The sequence below is a fragment of the Balaenoptera acutorostrata genome, chromosome 10 (genome assembly GCF_949987535.1).
Source record: "Balaenoptera acutorostrata chromosome 10, mBalAcu1.1, whole genome shotgun sequence".
NCBI classification, from domain to species: Eukaryota; Metazoa; Chordata; class Mammalia; order Artiodactyla; family Balaenopteridae; genus Balaenoptera; species Balaenoptera acutorostrata.
In genome coordinates, this window is record NC_080073.1 from 86,192,033 (window position 1) to 86,216,193 (window position 24,161).

Here is a 24,161-nt window from a genome sequence, read left to right on the forward strand (position 1 = left end):
GAATTCATTTCACGGAAACACTAGTATGTGGTTAGAATCTACCATTAACTTTGGAAACAAATTCAAAACCCTGGTCAGCGTCCCTGATTAGGGAGAGGGGTAAGAGTAACACTTGTTGTTACGCTTACTCCAATCCCAAAAGCCCGACTTTACAACCGAATGTCTATTATTTCTAAAAAGACAAAAACGAAAAAACTTCCCCAAACGTCTATTTTTGACGTATACGGAGAAAACTAGGAAAGAAAAGGAATGAAATAGAACAGGAAGCAATGAAAATATCAATAGAAGTAATTCGGAGGCAGAGAGAATCAGGAAGTGGGCGGATGGACCGCGTTTTGACCCAGGAGGCCACTAGGCATCATTTTGTATCCAGCTGCGTGGTCTTCACTTAGTACAGATAATTAATTTCATAGATCATGTTGACAGGTAAAGGAGCAGAGGGGCTCTCGCAGGACCTCGTGGCGCAACGGTAGCGCGTCTGACTCCAGATCAGAAGGTTGCGTGTTCAAATCACGTCGGGGTCAACTGTTTTAGTGTCTGTGGGGTGTACTGGTCTATGAAGTGAAACGTAGAGAAAGACAAAAATGCCTTCTCTGCTTTCTCCAAAGTTGGATACCCTTAAAACACCTTTAGAAAGTAAATAAATAGGTAGGTGTACACTACTGTTACGTGCTTTGGGGGTTTATCTCTGGGCCCATAAAGACATTTTTATTCTTTTATTGCAAAAGACATTTTTCTTTCATTGCAAACGTTCTGAATTTCACTCTTCGCTAACTCCCAGCCTTCTCTCCACGCTCACTTCTGTGCTCCCTGACCCATCTCCTCATCCACATCTCTCTCCAACCGCCAGCAGCTTAGCAGATCTTCTGAGACAACTAGTCAGGTTCGGTGGGGTGACCTCAGCTCACCTGCTTCACACCTGGGTCAGCTTTTCCTTGCTAGAGAGCTTACATAGCAAGCAGATTCTTGGCTCTCTGCAATTCCCCTACTCCTGCAAACCATGGAAAGAGTCAGTTCATTTCCGGATGCAGAAAACCTGAACGTAGTTTTTTGTTTGTTTGTTTTGTTTTGCCAAATTGAGACGAGAGGAAATGAACCATTACATCAGAGAAAGTTAATCCTCTGGGCTAGAAGTTCCGTGAACCCCCTAAAACTCTATGTTAAAAAAAAATGTACAGGAATGTGCATTTTTTCTTACCTGGAACTCGAGAACCCTCCAACAGATTATGAACCATCACATGACAGCATGGAAGAAAGGGAAAGCACAATTATTTCAACAGAGCCTATTATTTTGTATAACTTAGAATGACTTTAAAACATGACATATGGAATATCAGCAGATATTTTGTTATAGATGTAATGTACACATTCACATAGTACCCAGTAACAGACATTACATCTAAGCATGCTTTTGTGCACGGGGAAGAGTATCCAAAGCAATATTTATCCATTTCTTATTAACCCTATTCTTAGTAGTTAGTTCAGGCCCTTGGCCATCGCATTACAAATGACAGATTCCTGGTATGGGGGAAGAGAAAGAGACAGAAACAGAGAGAGAGACAGCGCGAGAACACATTTAATTCTGCAGGTTGGGGAAAAAAAAAAAAAGACAAGTCTGAAAAAAGCTGAATACTAACTATGTGAGGGTGTGTGTGTGAGTGGGCGTGGGGATGCGTGTGTTCACAGCAGAGTGGCGCAGCGGGAGCGTGCTGGGCCCATAACCCAGAGGTCGATGGATCGAAACCATCCTCTGCTAGAGGCGGTTACTTTTCCTCCTGAAGAGACCCTTGGGAGAAGAGAGTTTATTAAGAAAATTTGCCTTGTGTACATCCTCTTTGGTGAGGTGTCTGTTGAGATCTTTGGCCCATTTTTTAAGCATATGAAAAGCATATATCTTGAGAAGAATGCAAATTAAAACAACAATGAGATACCACTACACATCTATTAGAATAGCCAAAATCCAGGACACTGAAGATCAAATGCTGGTGAAGAGGAGGAGCAACAGGAACTCTCATTCATTCCTAGTGCAAATGCAAAATGTTAGAGCCACTGTGGAAGATGGTTTGGCAGTTCATACCATCCAGCAATTGCCCTCCTTGTTAAATTGCCCAAAGGAGTTGAAACTTACGTCCACACAAAAACCTGCGCACAGATGTTTATAACAGCTTTATTCATAATTGCAAAAACTTGGAAGCAACCAAGATGCCCTTCAGTAGGTGAATGGATAGATAAACTGTGGTACGTGCAGACAATGGAATATTATTCAGCATTAAAAAGAAATGAGCAAAAAAAAAAAAAAAAAAAAAAAAAAAAAAAAGAAATGAGCTACCAAGCCATGAGAAACATGGAGGAAACTTAAATGCACATTACTAAGTGAAACAAGCCTATCTGAAAGGCTACATACTGGTCAGCTCTACCCACCACCAGAGCCTCCCATCAAGGCTCTTAGATAGCCTCAACCACCAGAGAGCAGACAGCAGAAGCAAGAAAAACTACAATCCTGTAGCCTGTGGAACAAAAACCACATTCACAGAAAGATAGACAAGATGAAAAGGCAGAGGGCTATATACTAGATGAAGGAACAAGATAAAACCCCAGAAAAACAACTAAATGAAGTGGAGATAGGCAACCTTCCAGAAAAAGAATTCAGAATAATGATAGTGAAGATGATCCAGGACCTCGGAATAAGAATGGAGGCAAAGATCGAGAAGATGCAAGAAATGTTTAACAAAGACCTAGAAGAATTAAAGAACAAACAAATAGAGATGAGCAATACAATAACTGAAATGAAAACTACACTAGAAGGAATCAATAGCAGAATAACTGAGGCAGAAGAACGGGTAAGTGACCTGGAAGACAGAATGGTGGAATTCACTGCTGTGGAACAGACGAAAGAAAAAAGAATGAAAAGAAATGAAGACAGCCTAGGAGACCTCTGGGACAACATTAAACGCAACAACATTCACATTATAGGGGTCCCAGAAGGAGAAGAGAGAGAGAAAGGACCAGAGAAAATATTTGAAGAGATTATAGTCGAAAACTTCCCTAACATGGGAAAGGCAATAGCCACCCAAGTCCAGGAAGCGCAGAGAGTCCCATACAGGATAAACCCAAGGAGAAACATGCCGAGACACATATTAATCAAATTGGCAAAAATTAAAGACAATGAAAGGCTACATACTGTATCATTCCAATATATGACATTCTGGAAAAGGCAAAACTACAGAAACAGTAAAATGATCATTGGTTGCTAGGGGTTGGTGAGGGGAAGAAGGATGAATAGGCAAAGCACAGAGGATTTTTCAGGCAGTGAAAATCCTCTGCGTGATACTGTAACACTGGGTACATGTCATTCTACATTTGTTCAGACCGATAGAATGTACAACATCAAGGGCGAACTATAATGAAAACTGTGGACTTTGGTACATAGTAGATTCATCGATTGTAGCAAATGTACCTGCTCTGTTGATAATGGGGGAGGCTATGCATGTGTGAAGGTGTGTGTGCTTTCCTCTCAATTTTGCTGTGAACCAGTAACTGCTCTAAAAAACTAAATTCTAAAAAAAGAAAGAAGAAAAATTGCTATCTAGAAGTCTTCTCTTTGTGAGACTTCCAATCTTAACTCTCAAAGAATGATGCATTTGAAAGGTCCCCTCTTTTAATTTCCTTCACACATCTAATGAAAGGATTCGTCAGTTTCGAAAACAATCAATTTAGGGATGTGATTTAAAGAAAATGTGTGTATGTAAAAGAAGAGTAGCAAACTATAGCTGAAGTCTGTTTATTAACATTTTTGTCATTTTGTATTAAGTGATATTATAAAATAAATACATTTTTAAATTAAAAAAAATTAACGCAGAGTCCTGGGAAAGATGGGAATTTGTGGAACTTCAAAGAGTTACGAAAGTAGCGAGCCAGCCAGGAGTCGAACCTGGAATCTTCTGATCCGTAGTCAGACGCGTTATCCATTGCGCCACTGGCCCACCCACAATGAGTGGCAGCTTACAGTTTTAGAAAAAGGAAGTAGCAGCATTACTGTTGCTCTAAATATGAATGTGTGAAATCTTTCCTTTCAGCTTGCGAACCTCAAAACCTCAGAACTGAACTAAAAGAAAGTCTTACTGGTTCTTCTTTCTCACTCATGCAGTAGGATTCCTTCGTGGTCTATGAGAACTCTATTTTGATGTAGCTTGAAAAAGGTCTGAGAGAATGTTTAATATTTTAAAAAGTATGTGGAAATTTCTGAAGGTCCATCCTACCTCTCAAAAAGGCACACAATTTTGTATGTTACAGAGGGAAGCGTAGTCGGCAGGATTCGAACCTGCGCGGGGAAACCCCAATGGATTTCTAGTCCATCGCCTTAACCACTCGGCCACGACTACACACACAAACTTACTTCCTCAATCTTCTTCATGTTACTATGTATCATTTATTCTAAGCTACTTCAGTATTTAGTAATTAAAAAGGGCAAAACAAAGGAGGCTAAGTTCCATTAATAGTTGATGAAACCGAAGAGGATTCAACCAACTTCAATTCCAGCATGTGGTAAACTGAGAATGCTCTTTGGTCTTTTCTAGAAAGCAAATCACCATATATTGCAATACTTTAAAAAAATCCCTATTTTTGCTGGAGTAGGAGACTTATCCTCAATAAATAATCTGACAAAGCTGTTCCTTACAGGTACCCTATGTCTTCAGACATTTAGTCTAGTGCCTGGAATATAGTAAGGGCTCAACAAATGTCAGCAGCTATTGTAATCCTCATTTTAAAATTCAAGAATGAGGATCTATCAAAATGTTCCACAGGGAACCCTATCTTCTGTCTCTCTGCAAAGCTAAAAATATTTTAAAGCAGTAGACAGAATATTTTTGAATAAAATAGGAAAGTAGAAAATATTTCTGAGAAACAGATCCACTTCATTGCATGGGGCCTTTTCTCACAAGAGGAAAAACAACTTTATCTGATACTCTATGGATAATGTTTAAAAATATTTGCAAAGACCACCTCCAAAGCAAGAACAGAACCTCAGGATCTCCACTTTTCTGAAACTATACAACCATTATCACAATCTTATCTGTATGTGTATGCATGTGGGTGTATTAATGTGTAAGTAGAAGATTCTGTTTTTCATCAACAGCTTCATTCCATGAACAGAAGAAGGACAGGGCATGATTGATAAACCACAGCTTATGTGCTGATGGATTGAAAATTATCTCTAGCCCAGATCTCTCTTCTGGGCTCCAGAATATACAATTGTCCTAGTTATTTCTTTTTGCATGTCCATGGGCATCTCAAAAGCAACACATCCCCAAACGAACGCTCTATCCTTTCCCCCAAAACTTGAAACTCGTCCAACAACCCAAATTTTTGACAGGAGCACTCAGGTACCAAACCCAAAGACTCAGAAGTCCCCTTATCCCTCCTCTCTCTGACTTTCTCTCCACAGCCCACAGGTTACCAGGTCTTTGGTTCAACCTCCTAATTTTTTCTCAGATCTGGCTCTTCCTCCCAACCGTCAGACCCATTTTCTTAGATCGGGTTCTAACAGTTTCTCATAGGAGTTACTGCAACGACTTCTTGGAAGTCTTTTGGCCTCCGGTCCCTTGTCCCTGAACAGATTCATTCTTCATTCATTTCTTCATTGTTTCAAAATTTTTATTCTGGGCACAATCGCATGCCAGACACTTGGCTAGGTGCTGCTCATTTAGTGGAGAGCAAGAAAAGTGTGGCCACTCTTTCTGAGGGATTTCTAGAATAAACGATTACAGAAGTAAACATTTACCATGGAGTATAAGTGAGAGGTCCACTGTGCTGTAGTAGCCCACAGGAAGAGTGTAGATCCCAGTCATGAAGGTCTTAGGTGGCTGCCTGGAGAGAGTCACTCATTAGACTCCAAGTTTCACGAAGAAATATTCCAGTTATACATTGATTACTTCTGAATGGGCAAATGGACACATTAAATATATGTGGAATGAATCATATTTAAACTCAGATCTGAAGGATGTGTGGGAGTGAACCAAATTGGAGAGGGGAGTGGTGGTCTAGACTTAAACCTCATAGAATAGGGGAGAAATGGAAGAAAGTGCTGTCTGGCTGGAACGTTGCTTTTTGGAGGCGTACAGAGAGGGGCAGCAACGAGAGATAACACCAGAGACGTAGTTTAGGGCAGATTACGTAGGTAGGGCTATGTCAACACTAACTGCTGTGTTCATCTGAGAACGCAAATCAGATTGGGTCCCTTCCCTCCTTTAAAGTCTTTAAAATTACTCTGTAGCTGGCGGGGAAGATCACAGATGGCATAGGAGGCCCTCATCACGGGCATCTATCTAACCTTCTCAGATCTCTTTCTGGCCACTCTGTCAAGGGAGCCTGGACTCCTGAGGCATAAAGGATCTGTCCTTCCTCACAGGGTGCTGGTTTCTTGATGCTGACCCTCTGTTTTGTCTCCTAGGAGCCCTGTGCTCTTCCATCAGAGCTTTTCTTTAAACAGGACAGCTTCTGTCAAGCTTTTTTTTTAAAAATTAAACTTTTATTATAAAAATTTTCAAACATTTAAAAAAGTTGAAAGAATAGGGAATTATCTGTATAGCCACCACCCAGATTCAATAATTGTTAACAATTTGCCCTCTTAGTCTTATCTGCCTTTTTCTGTTGAATCCTACGAAATTCATTTGCAGACATCATACCCTATATACATAAACATGTAACGTCTAAACATGTCTCATATAACCACAATACCATTATCATAACTAAAAATATCTAGCAATTCTTTATAAAAACATCTAATATCCCGTCCTTATTTAAATTTCTTTAATATGTCTTTTGGAGCCAGTTTCTCTTACCTGGATCCCACCAAAGTTCATTCACTGTTTTGGGTTGTAATGTTTCCTTAGTTCCCTTTAGCTTAGAACAGGCTCCCAGCTTTCTGTTGATGTTGTTATTGTTTTGACATTGACTTTTTAAGAAGTCCAAGCCTCTTCTAGAATGTCCCACATTCTGAATTTTTCTCACTGATTCCTCATGGCAACTTTTAGTTTATTCCTCTACTCTAAACTAGAAGTTAAGTCTAAATGATTGGTTAGAACCCTTTGATGGCTTACATTAGATTCAGGTTAAAAATTGTGGGCTTGACACTGTGCACTTTATACAGTACTTCACAACAGGAGGCACTTGTCAGGATACCCCACTGATGGTGAAGATAAAGTAGTGCCCCCAGGGCTCTTTCTTTTTCTCTTTGCAACTAGCAAATAATCTTGGGGTGATACTTGACCACACACATATTGTTTTCCAATAACCTTTTCCTAAGGGTTTTAAGATCATTAATGCTCTTTGCCTGGGTCTGTTATTTCTCTAAGGATTACAGATGATGAGTCTTCTACTATTTTCCTGCATTTGTTAGAAGGCAGTTTGGCAAATTTTTTGACCTTTTTCTTGCCTTTCCCTGCAGCCCGGACTTCCCTCGGTGTTCTATGGCAGCTTCACATTTCCCCTATTGTAACAGTCTTAGAATGCAGGTAGGTACAAACTACTATGTATAAAACAAATAAGCTACAAAGATACGTTGTACAGCACAGGTAATATAGCCAATATTTTATAACTTTAAATGGAGTATAACCTATAAAAAATTTTAATCACTATGTTGTACACCTGAAACTAATATAATATTGTAAATCAACTATACCTCAACAACAAAAAAATATGTACATTCAAAAAATAAAGTAAGCTGATGGACTAAGTGTCCAATGGAGAAATCTCATCGTAAAGATAACTAAATCAACCCCATCTCCGAGGAAGCAAACTGCACCTGCAAAAAAAAAAAAAAGAAAAAGAAAAAAAAAAACGCCAGGTAGTTGGCGTGAAATCATGAAAGGCTGTGTCTGAGGTATTTGCACCACTGTCGAGTGGGCTGGAGGAACCTGAGAGACGTTACTCAGCCTCTAAGGTCCAGAATGGTTCTCACACTCGAGTGTGTATAGGACTCAGTTTTGGGTAGTTGGTTAAAACCCAGATTCCTGAGCCCCACTCCCCAAATTCTAATTTTGTAGTTCAAGTGTAGTGCTGAGACGGACCTGGGACTGGCTGGGAAACCTTGCATTTCTAAGAAGCTCCCGGATGTTGCCACTGGTCCGCAGACCAAATTTTGCGAAGAGCAGACCGGGAGAACCGAGAACCGACTGTTTGGTGGATACTGTGGAGACAGAGATAAGCAGACACTGGGTGGGTAAAAAGAAACAAAAACAAAGGAAAGGGTGTGGAGCGGAAGTACATGGAGTATAAAACTATCAAGATGAAAAGGAGATTTCTGATTACCGACTTTAACTAAGAAATTTTAGGAACGATCACCATGCATGTCCTCAGGTAATTGGTAAAGTAGCAATAGGTTGACCCCTAGCAACCACGAAGGGATTCGAACCCTCAATCTTCTGATCCGAAGTCAGACGCCTTATCCATTAGGCCACGTGGTCCTGCTCTGGCAACAGGAATCTGTTTGAATAATTTGTTCAAAGAAAATAATCTCAATTATAATTGTAACACTGAAACTACTATTGCAAACGAAAGCATTTCCAACGCCTCAAAAATCTTACAGTCTAGCTGGGGAAACAAATTGAACCCAACGGTCAAAAGTACTGCAAAGTTACAACCGACATAACTACCAAGGAGTTATAACTAATAATAACAAAAAATAGAGTTCTTTACCTTTTGATGGAAATCAGGGAGAAAGGCCACAGCAGGGAAGGAACGCTTGAGCTGAGAGCTGAAGGAGAGGAAAAGATAGAGCCGGACTGCTTTATATACTCAGGGAACCACCGCTGCCTTGCGGTGCTTTCAGGTAAAGATTGTGGATGAAAGACAAGAATTCACTTTTGTGCACTCCAGAAATCCCACTCAAAACAACTCTAAAACATAAATTCAAATTGGACCAAAAGTTCGGGAGAGGAGATAATAGCAACAAAATTATGTAATCTGGAAAGCCGATTGAAGTGTGATAGTTGCCTTGTCAGACCCGAGAAAGCTGAATCCTAAAGAGGTCGTGTAGGAAAAGCGAAGAGGCTATGAGATTTACACCACAGAACCTCCATCCTCACGCTCCATGCCAGGCTCAGGAATTGTCAGCAGTAGCTTCACCTGGGAATTGCCTGTTAGGAGCTGAATTGTGTCCTCGTGTCACCCCCCCTACCCCAAATATGTCGAAGTTCTAACTCCCAGTACCTCAGAGTGTGACTTTGTTTGGAGATAGGGTTTTTTAAAAGGTAATTAAAGTAAAATGAGGTCATATGGGTGGACCCTGATACAGTGACTGGTGTCCTTATCAAACAAAGAACAGGACACAGATACACAGAGGAAAGACCATGTGAAGACGCACGGAGAAGACCGCCATCTACAAACCTGTTGACAGGTTTGTTCTCGGACTTCTAGCCTCCAGAACTGTGAGAAAATAAACTTGTTGTTTAAGTCACTCAATCTGTGGTCCTTTGCTATGGCAGCAAACTAATACCACATTGCCCCTCCACCGTCCTGGAAGAAGACTGAAAGTTAATCTTTTTTTGTTTTTTTGAGTGAGCAAAGTTTCGGGTGGCTAGGCTGGGGCAGTGATTCTCAAACTTTTCCCTGCATCACAATCAGGGAGGACTTGTTAAAACACAGACTGCTGGGGTCTGCCTCCAGAGTTTCTGATTCTGTAGGCCTGGGGTGTGGCCGAGGACTTGTATTGCTAACAAGTTCCCAGCTGATGCACGTGCTCCTGATCCCGAGCACTTTTTAAGAATCACTGGCTGGAGGAAGATCTACCAGCACAGGACTGGTAGAAAATGGCAAGAACTCAGTAAATATTAGCGATTTGCTTCGAGTTGTTGTGAACTGAATGGCACGTGTACACTGTAGAGACCCGAAGGCCCACGGAATCCCACTGAGAAGTGAGGGTTTTGGGAAGACATGCCATCTACACTAGGCTTTTGAGGATAAAGCAGTTTTTTTTTTTTTTTTTTTTTTTTTTTTTTGATAAAGCAGTTTTTCACCAGGTTGAGAATGAGGTCAGGCGAGCGCTAAGAAAAGAGGGGAGGGGGAGTGGGAGGCGAGGCCTGACACCGCAGGGCAGTGCAAGGCTGGTAGTTTTTTCAGAAGAGGAGAAGTCTAGTGAACTTATAGGAAAAGTGGTAGTTCGAACATCGTGGCAATTCTTATTCCTGTTTCATTGCGTATCTAAACTCAGTACGTACACAGTTTTTTCTCAAAACAGGAAAATTCCGACAAGTGGAAAGATCGAACGCGAGAAACCACTGAGTTTCCCCTACATGGAGCACCTAGGCTCTTTGGATTAATATTTAATCTGGTTAATCCCTTATTTTTTTCCACCAAGCATTAGCGAAGCTATGAATAGTGGCGAGAAAAATGATCAAATCTACCAATAAAAAGGAATAAATCTTTAGACTGGGGGCGAGGAGAAAGCATTATTTAAATTCTAATTTAGAAGAAAGGCTTCCTTTTGTGTGTGACCTCGTGGCGCAACGGTAGCGCATCTGACTCCAGATCAGAAGGTTGCGTGTTCAAGTCACGTCGGGGTCAAAATCTTGGGTTGCCTTTTGAGTAGGGGGAGAAATAAAGAGCAAGGCTTCTTCCCTCTTCGGGATGTGTAGTCGGTCTTGAGACCAGTTAAGGCTTCCAAACCCAAGATGCGGTAAAGAAAACAGATTATCTGCTCTGACAGTTTCAGTGGCATATGTCTGCCCTTAACTTGCCATTGGAATTCTAGAACGAGGACGAATTGCCCTAATGGGCAACTTTCTTTAACCGAGAGATTTAATTTAAACACGCTCCCTTTTGGCGCCAGAGAATGCATAGTCTTCTGGTTTCCCTTTCTTCTATGATCGTTTCTTTCCGCGTCTTTAACTGCTGAGGACCCCTAAGGCCCTAAAATGTTGGCGTTTTCCCAGGGTCACCCTCGGCACTCTTTTGCCTCCTGACTGTTCCTTTGCCTATCTGCCTACAACAAGTCGTGCGTTTTTCTCAGATTCATTGCCCGCCACTACCCCGCTTAGCCTGGAGCCTGGAACCATCCTGGACACTTCTTCTTCTCCTCCTCCCTCCCACTCCCCCCACCCCGTCCATCCTTTTCCCAATCCGAGCAGGGAGTTCGGGAGTTTTACCTCCTAAAGTGTTATATCCCATGTATCCTCTTCTCTCCGTTACCACAATGGCCTCCTTCCTTCCATCATATGTCTTGTCCGGGTGTTAACATGAACCTCTTAAGTCCTCGTCGCAGACCTCCTCCTTCTCAGTTAGATCAGTGTCCTTATTATGCTTTTTTTTAAAAAAATGCAAATCTTATCCTGACATTCCCAGCTTAAAACAAAATAATAAGCAACCATTCTGATTAACCCTGTCCCACAGGTCTTCTTTCAGTTCCCCAAATAGTGTTGCTCTGTCCCAGGGCAGGACCTTACTTTCTTTTCCTCTGATAGTGTTAAAGAGAAATTGCACTGGACACTTGTTAAAAAGGATCTGACAGATTTTTATTCAAGCTAGGATGGTAAGAGACTCCAGTACACAACTGAACTCAACTCTGAATAATAGCAAGGACAGCTGGGGATTTATAGCAAGTGGGCAGGGTGAGGGGGGGCGGTCAGAGGATGGAAAATTACAAACAGGAGCTTGATTAGTTATCAGGGGTAGAGGGATTCTCAATAAACTGGCTTAGCAGGATTCTTGCTAAAATTGGACTCAGTAGACCAAGGTTAAGGCCTAGCAGAGAGGAGGGCTCAGAGGAGCCTGAGTAAAGTTTGGTCAAAGAGGGAGTCCTTGTCAATGGTATGTCATAAGGCCTCCTTCTTATTACTAAGTTGGCCTCTAGAGAGCCTCAGGACCAGGATCAAGGCAATCTGAATTGTGGCTATGAGTATTACAGTCTTGAAAAGTTATAAACTCCCTTCTATATTAATAAATTGTATTCTGATTTGTAACATCAGGATCCTGTGAGTCCTACTAGGGAGAATCAGTTTCTAGGGCCTAATTCCCTTCAGGTGATAATTTCACTGAGTTTGCTCTACCAGTAAATCTGAGGTCTAAACCTTATAACAGGTGGTCATGACGAGGCAGTAATCAGGTCTGGATGACTGATTTTCATAAATGACATTTTTACTCTATCTCACACATGGATTTCCCAATTTTAGATTTTCTATATGCTCTTCTCTTTTCACTAGATTTATCTTGAGCCAAGCATTTGGGTCTCATTCTCCACCTCCATCCCCAGCATATCGTCTAGTTAGAGTATCTGACATAATTATATATTATAACCATATTTATTGACTCCAATATTTATTTGATAAGGGCATGTTATATTCTCATCTGTTTCGGTGTAGAAGCCAACATATCATTTCCATAAAATGTCAAACCAAATCTTCATTAAAAAATTCAGAATACTAGGAAGTAGGTTTTAACACCCAGTAGAAGGGGACTCTTGCTCAGAAAGATAAAAATTGCACGTAACTTTGTTTATTCCAAGAACTTTATTGTTTATTCCAGGAATCTCTTGAAAGATCCATCAACTTCTTAATAGAAGGCAACAAATGACAGTTTACCAGACTACATGCAGTACTCTTTCAGCCCTTGCTTTTGTTTCAAAACATGTTCACTCCTTCAAGACATGGAGATTAATTTTCCTCCCTTGTGTGTGGACTGGACTTGGTGACTTGCTTTGAGTGAATAGAATAATGTGGAAGTTGGCATTGTCATACTAAGTACTAAGAGGCTGCAGCTTCTTCAAGTTTCTGTCTTGGACCACTTGATCTGATGGAAGCCAGCTGCCCTGTCAGGAGGATACCCCCATGGAGAGACCCATGTGGTGAAAAACTGAAGTTTCAATTCAATAGCCAAGTGATTGAGTTTAGAAGAGAATTCTCCAGAATGGTTGGCAGCGGCAGGAAGCACAGGCAGGTTGGGGAGGGGCAACAGTGTGAAAAAGCAGTTGGTGTGAAGATGAGTAAATGAAGCTGATATCTCTGGTGATCTTTAAAAAGAACTAGAAAAGCATTATAATCTTTCTCTGCTTCATGATTTCTATCACTTCTGGAAGTTCTATGAAGAACGTGATCCTGAAAAACCAGCTGATTCACTGTCCGCAAGCCTTGTATTCAATTACTGGGTCCTTATGATGTCCTTGCTAAAAAATGTAAAATGAAGAAAAAATCAGCAAGGCTGAATTTTAACCTTAAGTGGAAATAGTACTATGATACTCCTGAGTACCACACCATTTATTGGAGATAATAAAACTCAGTTCCACATGAGGTAATTCAAGAATTCTCCTGATGAACCTCCTGTATATGTGAGCACAAATGAAGCAAAGAAAAATTATATAATTGTTCAAAATGAAGATAAAGTGTTTGTTGTAGTCAATTATTTTTGATGAAAAGGCTTAAAGAAGTAACAGATAAAAAGAAAACTAGTGTCTTGAAAAACACAGATGAAAAGCTCACAGAAACAGCCAGAGAGACAAGAAACCAGGGACATAAGAAAGTTGTGACAAAGACCATTCCTGGTGCTGGCTTGATTGACCCAGTAAATAAAAATGATGTTGGGTACAGAGAGCTCCCTGAAACAGATGCCAACCTCAAGAGAATTTGCAAGACAACTGTTGAGGCAACAAGTGATGAAGAGAGACTAAAAGTTTTTGCCCCCATTCAGGAAATGATGACTTCTGTGCATTTTGCTAATGATGAAGGTGATTATGGCATGGGGCTTGAGTTGGGAATGGACCTCTTTTGCTAGAGTTCACACTATTTTCATAAAGTTGCTGGCCAGCTTTTACCTCCTGTATGTAATCTATTGAAGAGGAATCTCTTCCCAGAAATCATTGAAGATCATCTGGCAAATAGAAGTAAAGAAAATATAGACCAACTTAAAGCATTGGTATTAAACTTGTGATTTTAATTTTGTTTTTAAGGAATACAGAGGAGTAAATTGATGGACACATTGAAGAAGAGGAAGAGGAAGAAGAAGAGGAAGAGGAAGAAGGAGAAGGAGAAGGAGAAGGAGAAGAAGGAGAAGGAGAAGGAGAAGAAGGAGAAGGAGAAGGAGGAGGAGGAGGAGGAGAAGGAGGAGGAGGAGGAGGAGGAGGAGGAGGAGGAGGAGGAGGAGGAGGAGGAGAAGGAGAAGGAGAAGGAGAAGGAGAAGGAGAAGGAGGAGAAGGAGAAGGAGAAGGAGAAGGAGAAGGAGAAGGAGAAGGAGAAGGAGAAGGAGAAGGAGAAGAAGAAGAAGAAGAAGAAGAAGAAGAAGAAGAAGAAGAAGAAGAAGAAGAAGAAGAAGAAGAAGAAGAAGAAGAAGAAGAAGGGGAGGGGGAGGAGATGGAGAAAATTCTCTAGCCCCAAGTAAGCAGATGTCTGCAACTTCTGTCAACATCTTGTTTGCAACCTCGTAAGAGACACCCTACCTGGGTAAGCCACTCCTGAATTTAAGACCCACAGAAAATATGAGATAGTAAATTTTTGTTGTTTTAAGCCACTAAGTTTTAGGGCAATGTGTTATACAGCAATAAATAATAAATACAACATTCTACCTCAAAATCATCTCCTAACTGTGTCTACCAATCCTAAAATATATCATGATCCTTATCCTGTCCTTACTACTTTGACTCACCTAATAATCCAGATTTTGAAAATCTCACTAAATAGCTAAACTTTTTCCTCTCCCCTCTGAGACACTATTAAGACTCCTGAGATAGTGTTCTCTCTTGTCCAATAAACTTAGCTTTGTTCTTTCGGTGAGGTTTTTGGTGACATTTTGAGGCGGTAGCATTTGAGAAATCGTAAATAAAATCTGAGGAAATAGAGTGAACATTGTAAAGATTATTTTTATATCACACACAAAGAACATACTTTAGATATTTGTTTTAGAAGAGCCTACACTATGCAACCAATTCAATACAACTAACATGAGCATCATCTATGATCATTATACTGAAGATTTCTGTTTATAACAGAAGATAAAACTTCTGACTTTCAGTGGTTCATTAAAAAGTTCCATGGAATAAAAAATCAGTAGCTAATATTTATCTGGTGGTTTTATACTATTTTTCAAGGCTTTAATAGGCATCATTTTAATTTACAATACCTTTACAGTCTTTAGAGGAATGTAAGTCAACTACTGCTAGGCTCCATTTACGTATGAATAAACAAACAAATTAGGTAACTTGACCAAGTTTATTTATATCTCTCATACTGTTCAGTTATGTATTATTCTGTTGCTAGGATTTGGTGAAACCTAATTTATGGCCCAAATTCTTCCTTTAAGAGCAACATTAATAACCTCCTAATTTGCTAAAAGTCTTTCTGCAATTCTTTCCCTTCAAAGCATCCTAATCACAGCTGCCAAATAAATACTACCACTTCTCTATTCTGAAGAAGAGGTGAAGAGATAGAAACTAGAGTGAAAAACCTCCTGGCTTTCACATGCTTTATAACCCAGGCTATCAGAGTCCATTACTTTCCTAAAGCCCAAACTCAAGACTCATTTCAGTAGATTATTTTCATTGATCGTCAGTGGTTTTCTCATGTTGGTTTTTTCTCCAAACGAACTGGAAAGTCCTGAAAAACAGAGATGATAACTCTTATTTATTTCCAGGCCCCTTTTGGCTTTTTGCTCCAAAGGGCCACAGCGACCTCGGCAACTGGTGGTCATCCTCTCCAGGGACAAGTAAGGAGAAGGAATTGGGAGAATTATTTTTTTCCTTTTTTATTTTCTTTGTTATCCTGCTTCCGTTGACAATACCCTCCGTGCCAAACTTGGGTCTCCATAAACAGAAGGACAATAGAAGGTCTTTTTTCCAAAATGAAGTAACTTGGTGTTTCAAACTTGAACTGAGCACTTTGGCCTAGTAATTAACCGAACTTGCTTGCATCCTAAATGAGAGATTTTCAGAAAGTGTTTTCATTAAAGATATAAATTGAGGGAGGGATGGAGAAAGATATTTTTATATGTCGGGTATTTATAGGTGTTTTTCATTTTCAAAAGCCTCCAAGAGTCACATATCAGCAGTTTCAGCTTCCTTCTAGTTCACAGGTTTTCCTAGAAAATTTAGATATAGTATTTTATTTAATTGGATTTAAGAAAATCCTAGGGAAAAGAACATACATCTTCACTATTTTACTAACGATTTAGGGACAATATAATTGTAACTATATGAAGACAAAGAAAAAAGGGGGTGAACGGGTAGGGCATTGGTGGTTCAGTGGTAGAATTCTCGCCTGCCACGCGGGAGGCCCGGGTTCGATTCCCGGCCAATGCATCTTTCGTTTATCCCCCGGCTGCGGAGTAAAATATTTTCCCTGAAATATAACAAACAAAAAATGTTTAAAGATAATTACGGTTCTGGTATCCGGGTGTGGCTGAGAGAAGCCAAAGTTAATCCTCCTTTTACAATTTCACCTTTATAAATTGTACCCATTGACGTGCATTTGGTTTTCCAATAACCTGGAAAGTCATGTTGTCCGAGCTCAAGGAAACTCCGACTTCAATTGATAGAAGTCTTTCGAAGGTGAATTCTAAGTCGGTAGTATTTGGAGGTGGAGTGTAGCCACGTGTGGACATAAATATAGTATTCCTACTCTTACAGCCGTAGAAAGATATTCACAATCTCTTAGAGCCAAGAAAGTGCCAAAATTTATCCCCTTGAAATATGAATTGAAAAGTTTGAAGCTCCGTGTTAGCAGAGTGGCGCAGCGGAAGCGTGCTGGGCCCATAACCCAGAGGTCGATGGATCGAAACCATCCTCTGCTAGCAGTGGGGTTTTTCGAGAAACTTGATTTTAGAAAGAAAGAAATAAAGGAATTGAATAAAGATTACAAGAGACTCTCAGATGGAGCTTGTGGGACAGTTCGGGCTGTGTAAGAATCCCCAAAGTGGTTTGTTAAAAATACGTATTTCCCGTTTTTAACAGAGGTAAATTTTATTCATTATGTCTGGTAACTTGATCTCTCAGATTTGGAGATCACTACACCTCTTAGGGATTGGAATGTGACCTTGGTAAGGTCTTTGGTATCTTGTCAGACAAGTGTTACAATTTGTAATTACGTCTGTAACCAACATCTCAATCTGCAAATTGCTGAGCTTTTTACCATGATGACAGGCATTCCAGAACTGTTGTCGAAATTAAAGGACGTTTGTAAGAGGAAAGATATTATTCCTCATGGGAATATATCTAGACAAGTTAGTCAGTTATGTAGTCGTGGCCGAGTGGTTAAGGCGATGGACTTGAAATCCATTGGGGTCTCCCCGCGCAGGTTCGAATCCTGCCGGCTACGGAGCTTCGTTTTTCCCTCCAGGTAAAAATACCTGCTGTACCAGCTATAGAAACGGTAAAACAACACGGAATATACTGTTTTACTGATTATTATTATCTTTCTCCATAAAATTGGAAGCAGGTAGTTCTAGTCCTTTAGTATAACTGTATGTAGAGAAAATGTTTGAAAATTACTTTAGTAAACGGTAGGGATTTCTGAGACCATCATAAATATGCTGAAAAAATGTTCAGGCTTTAATTCATTTTGAATTGCTATCTCCCTATCCGAAATTCAGCTCAGGTCTGACTTCCGAACCTCGACTGCCTCTATTTTTTCGATGTTCTTCCAAGAATTTGGGTATATCCAGTGCATCACTATTCCACTCGTGAGTATTTTGATGTTTGGGAATCAGTATCTCAAACAGAAACTTCCAATATTTCCTCCTTCTGGAGCCCTCTTATCATTCCACTTAGGAGGCCAGATTGTAGGGAGGAAGTACCAGTTAAAGAATTTTCAAAACTGTTTTCTGATTTTGGCTTAATTTTATTACAAAACAACAACAACCACAAAACTGTTTTGCTCGCTAAAACTCTAATACATACACATACAGTATATGCAACATAAATAAGAGTAAATATAACAAAAATTCATCTTGTATTAAACTTGCAATCGATCCACTAGGAAATGCGGATAAGCAAAAAGAAGGATGTAAAAATACTCAAAAAGGAAAAAGTTTTTTCTTATTCCCTAAATTACCAGTAATTTCCTATCTTATCTTGAACTTTTTTTTTTCTTCTTGCGTTTTTCGATATTCACACATGTCCTAAGGGATTTTTAAGTGTTGACACAATATGTAGACAAACGTTCATGGCCCAGGTTAGAAATTCAGTAAAGGCACAGTTTTGATTTTGCAAGGAACGCCGGTACTCAAACCCTCCGGGGGCCCTGAGAAAAAAATTCCAAGCAAAGTGAGCTCTGCTAGGCTTTTCGCATTGCGGAGCGCTGAAGGTGAGGCCTTCGCTCATCTCAGACAAATCTTTCCAATGAAGCGCATACGACGCACAGCAGACACGTTCCTAAAAGCGTGGGCCGAGATTACGGCAGGGGCCCCATGGTGTAATGGTTAGCACTCTGGACTTTGAATCCAGCGATCCGAGTTCAAATCTCGGTGGGACCTAGTAGTCTTTTAGTGTCTCCCCTCCTCGTCTCTTAAATCTCCGTGGTACCTCGAGGAGGCTAGAGACACCTAAGCACTTGCACAAGGTACCCCATCCCTGTCAGCAAGGAGACGCTGTCCTGCAGAACAGCTTTCCTTACCCTTTCCTCTGGGATTCCACATCTGTCCTCTTTTGCTCCTCCTCCTTCTCTAGGCCACAGAATCTCCTCCGATCCTCGTAATTTAGATTACCCCCTGGGTGACTATTCACGTTTTCCACCCCTGACCTCAGTCCTGGGTTCAAGTTCCATCAGTTTCTAACACGAACTGGGTCCTGAGAAGTTCGTAGTGCCTGTGAACCCTGGTCGTCGCGTTTCACTTGGAGCTTCTGCTGATTGGCATACAGCAGATTCTCTATGAATATTTTTTAAATGAAAACGGTAGTCCATAAAACCCTGAATAGAATGACAGACTCTTCAATGAATATTCATAAACCTTTCAGCAAGAGGTGGCCCCATGGTGTAATGGTTAGCACTCTGGACTTTGAATCCAGCGATCCGAGTTCAAATCTCGGTGGGACCTACTGTTGTTTTGGTGGCCAGCCTATTTCCTCCGTGTTTCCCTCAAATCGATAATGTACACTGGTTTCTGGGCATAACCTTCCCACTCAGGTTTCCTTCTCCCGAGGAGCATCCTTACTTACTCTATTCTCGGACTCCTGTGAAGTACACTCTTCGGGCTCCTTGGAACACCATTCACTCTCTCGACAACTACTCTTGCCTGGGTTCCCGAAGACAGTCAGATCCTAAGTAATTTGCATGCTCAGGGTCTTAACACTTCATGTCTCAGAGGCTCCTCTCGCAAATCTTTTCTTCTCTGAAGCCTCCTCAAAACGTATCAGCCTAATGTAAAAATATATATCTATATAAATTATATATATAATTTATATATAATATGTATGCTATATACAATAATATATAACATATATAATATATGTTATACATATATAATATATATAATTAATATGTAATATATATAATTTATATATAATGTGTATGTTATATATAATATATATAACATATATAATGTGTATGTTATATATAACAATATATATAATTTATATATAATGTATATAATTTACATGTAATATAATTTATATATATATATTTTATATATATATAAAAATTGCAGTAGCAAGTAGAAAGTTCCTCATGTAAGGACCCCACGGTTAGCATTCTGGACTCTGAATCCAGCAATTTGAGTCCAAATCTCTTTGGGACCTCAGCAACATCTTAGCAATTTTCCCCCTATGGTTCCCCTAAATCGTTAGCCAGATGTACATATCTGGCTGTAGGCGCTGCTAGTTACTTCCAAGTCAACAACCAAAGCAACATAGAGCCACTGGCCAAGAGAAGATTGTCTCTGATTACCTTCCTCCAGAATTCTAGCCCTACTTCCCCTTACACCTGATGGCCCTTTTTGCCTTTTGCCCAGAGTTCCTCAGATTCTGCTAAATTAGAATCCTGGTTCCAATGATTAGGTGTTCATGTTTTACAGCCCCTCTAACTCAGGTCCTTCCTTTCCTGGAGCCTACTTTAAGTGCTCCATCGGCTTCCGGACACTAACACTGTCCTGAGAAAGTTCCTACTACACAGCAGTACCCTTGTTGAGTACATCTTAGAGCTGTACCCATGACAGGCTCTGTTCAAACTCCACAAGTTTATGTGTTGCCTACTTTATTTTGAAGATAAATTGACCTGTTAGGAGTACACATCAATCTTTCGGTAGAGACCTAACTTCAAGGGCCTCATGATGTAATGGTTAGCGCCTGGACTTCAAATCTCAGTGGACTTGTCTCAGTTTTGGTAACGTTGCCCTCACATTTTCCCTAACCAGGAGTACACTCTGATGTATAGACACTCTCTTAGACTTGCATTTCTTCTCTCCCATCAACGTCCAACTCCTTGCTCTTTCCTCTGGCTACTGAAAATTTCCCTCTCCCCATCACCCTCACCTCCCCCCTAAAATCTCTCCTCTTGATGTTTTTTGCTTTGCCTGGTGCCGGCCTAAAATCAATCAGATCCCTACAAGTCAATTACGTGTTTGGGTGATTAGGAGTTCATATGTCACAGGCCCCACCTGTGACTTTTTTCTCCTCTGGAACTCAGGCAAATGCTCTGTAGGCTGCAGAACTCTGAACACAGACCTGAAAATATCCAAACCATAGAGTGAGACCCTAGCTATTGTAGTCACCTGAGAGCCTCCACTGTCTCCTTAGAGGAGGCTCTCTCTTAATATTCCTTAGATTGAATCTATGCTGAAACATTTTAAAGATCAACAGACCAGATGCATTAGTATACAAGTCTTAACCTTGAAGGTTTGTTATACCAAGGTCCCATGGTGTGATGGCTAACCCTCTTGTCCCTGAATACAGCAGTCCCAGCTGTCAGTGCGACTCTAAATGCTTTCTGTTGACTTTCTCCACAGTTTAAACATGTATCCTTCAGTGCTCTGTGACAGCAAAACAAGAGCACCCATGAATGCCTCTGGTTTCTAAAAATTGTTCCAGAAAAAGCCCTGCAAGCTTCCTTCCACCTATTAAGCCCCAGTCATGTCAGTGCCTTAGAACCTCTGTCTTAGCTTCCTATTGCTGCTGTAGCAAATCACCACAAATTTAGCGACTTAAAACAACACAAATTTACTCTCTTACAGTTCTGGAGTTCAAAAGATTACAATCAAGTTGTCAGCATGGCTGTGTTCCCTCTGGAGACTTCAGGGAAGAATATTTCCTCGCTTTTTTTCACGTAGTGGCCTCTTCCTTGTATCGCCTCTTGCTTCTGCAGTCACGTTTCCTACTAATGAATCTGATCCTCCTTTAGGTTCACTTAGATAATCCAGGATAATCTTCCATCTAGAAATCCTCAATTTAATCATATCTGCAAAATCACTTTTACCATGTAAGGCAACATATTTTTAGATTCCACATATAAGTGACATCATATAGTATTTGTCTTTCTCTGTATGACTTACCTCTTTTAGCATAATGCCCTCAAGATCCATGTTGTTGTGAATGGCAGGGTTTCCTTCTTTCTCATGGCTGAGTAATATTCCTTTGTATATATATACAACCACATTTTCTTTATCTATTCATCCGTTGACAGACACAATTTCTTTCCATATCTTGGCTATTGTGAAAAATGCTGCAATAAACATGGGAGTGCAGATATCATTTTAGTATCTTGTTTTCATTTCTTTTGGATAAATACCTAGAACTGGGATTGCTGGATCATACAGTAGATCTATTTTTAATTTTTTGAGGATCCTTCATGCTATTTTCCTCAGTGGCTGGACCTCAGCCCCTTCTTTATTTTTTCTTCCTTTATCAAAGCAAGAGGGCCATTTATAGGGAGAAAAGACATTATCTTCATTAATAATAATATAAAAAACCAAAATAATAATATTATTTGGCAAATAGAACGCTGCTGAGTAAAGAAATACAATTTTAATCAAAACCTCCTACGCAAGTGACGAGGTGGCCGAGTGGTTAAGGCGATGGACTGCTAATCCATTGTGCTCTGCACGCGTGGGTTCGAATCCCATCCTCGTCGTTCAATTTCCCCGCTGAACTGTGGGAGTGTGGTTTTAGTACCTTGTAAACAAGGTATTTCGCCAGCACTTGTCGGTAGGTGCTGTGTTAGAGACAAACTAACGTAACCAATAACTTTCACTCTCAATAACGTCACTTTTTAGCCCCTTTTATACAGAGATTAGGATTTGAGTCACGTCACGTGGATGAGAGAGTTAAGAAACTCTGCTGCCTCCGCTCAGACACAGGTGTGCTCACGTATTCTCCAGCTTCTCCACCGTTGTCAAAAACTGATGTCTGGCCCTCTGACTTCCGTTATGCTTGTTGACCCCCTCCCCAACCAGCCCATCTTCCTGCCTGCGTTCCTAACACTGGTAGCAAATTACAAGCAACTAGCGAGTTTTCTCAAGATGTCCACCTTTCCTCCACCCCTCGGCACAGTTGAATCAGTATCTCCGAGGGTGACGTCCAGGCGTGGCTGCAGGGGCCACAGGTGATTCTGATGGGTTTCTTGAGCTGAGAACCACTGGCCATTCGCCTCTCTTCACTCCCTGCTCCCACCCGCTCCCCAGCTTTGATTCCCCGTCTCGGCAGTTTTTGTTGATTTTTTTTTTTTTTTTTTTTTTTGCCTCTTAAATTCTAGACACGTTTCCAGGTGCAAGGCGCTCCCTCTTTACACCTTATCACTCCCTATCCTCCCAAACTTCATCAAACTCTAGTTTTATCTGACCACTGGTCCCTGTCTTCAGGAGCAGAAGCTGTTTACATGCTCTGCTTTTGCTCAAGTAGTTCCTTTTGCCTGGAGAGTCTCTGCCCCGTTGCTGCAAAATCCTCTTGCAAGACCCACATCAAATGCACCTTTTCCGTGAATCCTCAGATGAAAGCATCACTCTCCTCTTTGTATTTTACATGAATGAATTTAATCAAAGATCTTTTCCAGGTGTTCCAGCCTCTATTAGTTTCTTCCTTCTTTGATCATCTTCTGACACTTATATCTTAATTTTAGCACATAATACCATAAAATCTCACCAGTTCCCTCTTTTCACCTTATAGCAAACTATAGCAAAGGGCTGAGTGCACGGTGTAGAATAACAAAATTTGAAGGGACTGTAAAGATGATCTCTCTGAAAATTCCCATCCCCCCTCATCACCTGTCTCTATTTTACACCTGAGAAAACTGAGGTAGAGACCAGACAAATTAATTGTTTTTAAAAAAATCATATAACCAACGTTTCCTTACGAAGGTTCATGGGAACCAAGTTCTTTAAGATCAAGTGGTTAAGGTGATAAGATCTTTCTCACATGTTCAAATCCAGTGACTGGGATTGTGACTTTTCATACCTGGAAAATCCTTCTGAAGTACACTTGTCATAGATCAGCAGAGCTCCAAAGGCTCCTGAGGACTGAGACCTATGAAGCACAAATTTTGAAGTAAAATCTGTTTTTGAATTTTACCTAACAATATATGGCTTATGTAGTACCTGTGATTCAAAGATAGTTCACAAATTTTAACCCATTTTATCTTGAAAATAAAAACTCAGGAAATGCTGATCCAGACTGGAGGCCAAAGTGGGGTCTTGAGGAATTGGGTGATATGCTTTTTATATTTTTGAATTTTCTCCAAAAAAGAATCAGGGATATTGGATGCCTGAGCAGTCTTATCCCTCTTGTCCCTTCAACCCCATGTTACCTTGTTTGAGAATAAGGTTGTAGGGGTACCACCCTTTTATATCCTTGTCTCTCCAGCTTTGCACACTGTAAACATTTAACAGATATTTATAAAATAAACACAGGCATATTGTATATGTGTGTATGTGTATGTGTGTGTGCGCATGATGGTGACATGGTAGGGATTGAAATTTTGTCCAGGCAGAATATACCTTAGGGTATTTGTCACTCCTTTTAATACACATTAAAGGATAATTTTAAATGTGCTAATCTCTTGTATTGTTTCCAAAATAGGGAGGTAGATCTGGAGCAATTTTGCCTCTGCCCCTCACCTCTTTTAAACCCAAAGGGTATGTTTTTTCCTTAACTACCAAAGAGAGAAGGAAAGAGGGATACATTAAGTAGAAAAGAGTTAAGCCTCCGTGTGATTTGAACCAGCGTTTGAATCTGAAAACACCGTATGTTTCACTAGGAAGTCATC

General features: G+C 40.4%; 1 protein-coding gene, 12 non-coding genes and 1 pseudogene across 13 annotated transcripts in view; 10 read left to right on the forward strand and 4 right to left on the reverse strand.

The window, feature by feature from the left end:
- The window catches only part of LOC103004316 (uncharacterized), a 353,565-nt gene that overhangs the window by 283,466 nt on the left and 45,938 nt on the right, over positions 1-24,161 (reverse strand). The window lies entirely within an intron of this gene.
- Positions 453-524, forward strand: TRNAW-CCA (transfer RNA tryptophan (anticodon CCA)). The gene has a single exon. It is a non-coding gene; the product is annotated as a tRNA-Trp (tRNA).
- Positions 1,685-1,756, forward strand: TRNAM-CAU (transfer RNA methionine (anticodon CAU)). The gene has a single exon. It is a non-coding gene; the product is annotated as a tRNA-Met (tRNA).
- On the reverse strand, positions 3,911-3,983 carry TRNAR-ACG (transfer RNA arginine (anticodon ACG)). The gene has a single exon. It is a non-coding gene; the product is annotated as a tRNA-Arg (tRNA).
- TRNAS-AGA (transfer RNA serine (anticodon AGA)) lies at positions 4,301-4,382 on the reverse strand. The gene has a single exon. It is a non-coding gene; the product is annotated as a tRNA-Ser (tRNA).
- Positions 8,393-8,465, reverse strand: TRNAR-UCG (transfer RNA arginine (anticodon UCG)). The gene has a single exon. It is a non-coding gene; the product is annotated as a tRNA-Arg (tRNA).
- Positions 10,492-10,563, forward strand: TRNAW-CCA (transfer RNA tryptophan (anticodon CCA)). The gene has a single exon. It is a non-coding gene; the product is annotated as a tRNA-Trp (tRNA).
- LOC103020970 (histone PARylation factor 1-like) lies at positions 12,901-13,917 on the forward strand (annotated as a pseudogene).
- Positions 16,206-16,276, forward strand: TRNAG-GCC (transfer RNA glycine (anticodon GCC)). Its single transcript has one exon. It is a non-coding gene; the product is annotated as a tRNA-Gly (tRNA).
- Positions 16,696-16,767, forward strand: TRNAM-CAU (transfer RNA methionine (anticodon CAU)). Its single transcript has one exon. It is a non-coding gene; the product is annotated as a tRNA-Met (tRNA).
- On the forward strand, positions 17,210-17,291 carry TRNAS-UGA (transfer RNA serine (anticodon UGA)). Its single transcript has one exon. It is a non-coding gene; the product is annotated as a tRNA-Ser (tRNA).
- Positions 18,376-18,447, forward strand: TRNAQ-UUG (transfer RNA glutamine (anticodon UUG)). Its single transcript has one exon. It is a non-coding gene; the product is annotated as a tRNA-Gln (tRNA).
- On the forward strand, positions 18,937-19,008 carry TRNAQ-UUG (transfer RNA glutamine (anticodon UUG)). The gene has a single exon. It is a non-coding gene; the product is annotated as a tRNA-Gln (tRNA).
- Positions 21,953-22,034, forward strand: TRNAS-GCU (transfer RNA serine (anticodon GCU)). The gene has a single exon. It is a non-coding gene; the product is annotated as a tRNA-Ser (tRNA).